Source organism: Misgurnus anguillicaudatus, chromosome 24 (assembly GCF_027580225.2).
Source record: "Misgurnus anguillicaudatus chromosome 24, ASM2758022v2, whole genome shotgun sequence".
NCBI lineage: Eukaryota > Metazoa > Chordata > Actinopteri > Cypriniformes > Cobitidae > Misgurnus > Misgurnus anguillicaudatus.
This window is the reverse complement of record NC_073360.2, coordinates 42,791,614-42,794,337: the sequence shown is the minus strand read 5'-3', so window position 1 is coordinate 42,794,337 and position 2,724 is coordinate 42,791,614. Positions and strand designations below refer to the sequence as shown.

The 2,724-nt window shown below is 42.0% G+C and overlaps 1 long non-coding RNA gene across 1 annotated transcript; it reads right to left on the bottom strand.

The window, feature by feature from the left end:
• Positions 1 to 619: 619 nt before the first annotated feature.
• LOC141361762 (uncharacterized) lies at positions 620 to 1,121 on the bottom strand. Its single transcript, XR_012367945.1, has 3 exons — positions 990 to 1,121; positions 849 to 913; positions 620 to 658 (listed from the first exon to the last, which is right to left on the bottom strand). It is a non-coding gene; the product is annotated as an uncharacterized lncRNA (long non-coding RNA).
• Between the last annotated feature and the right edge of the window lie 1,603 nt (positions 1,122 to 2,724).

The window sequence follows — 2,724 nt, the reverse complement described above, 5'->3', positions numbered from 1 at the left end:
AAAGGATTCAAATCCTTATAGTTAGTGAGCAACTTCACGTGAGAAGTCTTCAATCTTGATTTAATCCTGTAGAAACAGACAAAGAGAGAAATGTCAGCCATCGGTTTTCACACGTACATAATCTCTACATTCCTTTACGGTACATAATCTCTACATTCCTTTACGGTTGTCTGATTTATCAGCAGTATCTGCATTTTCTTTTACAGATTTGTTTTGTTTTTTAGAAAGCTTTGTCTGTCATTATTCAGAAGAAACCAGTTGTTCAGCATTACAGTGGTGAGTCTTCAACAGGACTAAACCATACCATGTTGTGTCTTACATCTAGATTTAGATTTAAACTGTTTTAGGAATGAAACCCCTGTCCTAAAAAACATGTTCTAGCGTGTTTGAAATATTTTCAACATGTATGTCTTGGACAAAACCTCAGTAACCAGACAACATCATCACACTATATCTGAAGAGCAACTAGGACGTGAGTTGGGTTAAAGGATGAAATCAGTATGAATAAAAGAAGAATCACACACTACGACAAACCATACATCAGATCATGACTCACTGGTTCAGGTAAATTATCTACCACGCCCTTGCTCATGATGACCGTGCCCATGCTCATGATGACCCCATGTTCGTGATCTTTCTTGTGGTGTTTGTCTTTACACTATAAGCACAACATATATAAAAGTGCAACACGAATGTATAATATGATCAGATTTATGGGATCCTTTACAGTATGTTGATGTTACCGCATCAAAACACTACAGTCAGGAAACATCTGTCATTATCTCATGTTATTGAGGGGTTTCTGTTTTTTTTTTCTGATTTTATCATTTTGACTGAACAATACTTACATTATCAAACCCAAATATCCCCTGCACCTCGTTGGCTTTAGCCTTCTTCACCTCATCTCCATGAGCTGCAGTGAAACACAGTCAATCAAATATTCCAGTCAAAAAAATCAAGCGAATTAAAACACTGAATCATGAACTTACCTGCGTTCAGATTGCAGGACAGGATGAACGATTTCTGAATCAAACCTGGTCGCTTGTATCTCAGTGTTTCCTCAGCTTGGGTTTATAAGTTGGAGTCGATCCTGTGATGTCACATGAGCTCCTCCTCCCTACACCTGTACAGGTCAGAGCCCTTTAGTAACAGAGTTGTCAACCCCATTCAGTTTTTTTATGGCAATCCTGGAGCCTCTCAAGAGTTCCTGGAAGTTTTTGCCAGCTCCATAGAGCTGCAGAAAAGACTGAATGTGATGAACTTGATGAAAGCTTTAAGACTTAAGATGTTTAAAAGTGGGGGGAAAGGGTAACTGAGTCCACTGACAAGCATCTAGACATATACACATTCCCACCATGAGTGCAGCATCATCGATGAACACATTGGACATGATTTTATTAGTTTTCTACAAATTATGCAAAGCGCGCATTGGCTGTGAGGGAGAGTAGAGAGTGTGCAAACTCGTTTAATGGGACAGGGGAGTTTGGGAGTGTTCTGGTGTTGAGAGACGTGCTACTCGCGCCACATAATGTCAAAACATGATGGCTATCAGAAAAGAAAGGAGGAGAGAAAAAGAAAACAAAATGAGGGAAAACTAAAGTTAGCAGCACTGCACAAGAAGAGATTTTAAGCTGATTTTTAAAGACAGCTACAGAGTCAACAGATCTTGTCGCAACTGGCAGATCATTCCACAGATGTGGAACAGAACCAGAGAAGGTACGCAATAGTGATTTTTCACCTTTTCAGGATGGCACCACAAGCCATCGCTCGGTGGCAGAGCATAGGGATCGAGAGGGTGCATAAGTCTGTATAAGCGAGTGAAGGTAAGCTTTGAATTTGATGCAAGCTGCTATAGGGAGCCAGTGTAACTTGACAAAGAGATGAGTGACATACTCATAGTTTGGCTCATTGAAGTCCAATTTTTCCGCAGCATTCTCGATCAACTGTAGGGGTTTGATTGTGCAGGCTGGGAGTCCAGCCAGTAATGCATTGGAATAGTCTAGTCTGGACAAGGCAAGAGCCTGGACTAGAACTTATGCAGCATGCTCAGATAGGAAAGGTCTAATTTTCATAATATTGCAGAGGATGAATCTACAAGAGCCGGCAATCCTGGTAACATGCTCTGTGAAACTAAGCTGACCATCAATGACCACTCCCAGGTGTCTGGCAGTCCTGGAAGGTGTAATAGTGAAAGAACTTAGCTGAATGGAAAGATTGTGATGAATCTTAGGGTCAGACCATATGACAAGCAGTTCTGTCTTTGAAGGTTCAGCTAGAGATGATGTGATGTCACTCAGGCATGCTAAGATGCGGGCAGAAACCTTGGGATTGTCAGGCTGGAACGGCAAGTGGAGTAGGGTGTCATCCGCTTGCAGTGGTAGGAAAAGCCATGTTTCCGAATGATAGAACCCAGGGATGCCATGTAGAATATATAGAAAAGAATAGTGGTCCAAGCACTGAGCCTTGAGGTACCCCCACATTGAGATGTTGGGGTTCGGAGAAATCACCTCTCCAGGATACTCTAAATTACCTATCTGAGAGGTAAGACATGAACCATAGTAGCACCGTTTCAGAGACACCCATAGCCTTGAGGGTTGACAGGAGGATGTGGTGATTGAACGCGTCAAAAGTGGCAGATAGGTCCAGTGTGATCAGTACAGATAATTTGGAGGCTGCCCTTGCCTGCCTCAAGGTTTCAATGACTGAAAGCAGTGCAGTTTTGGT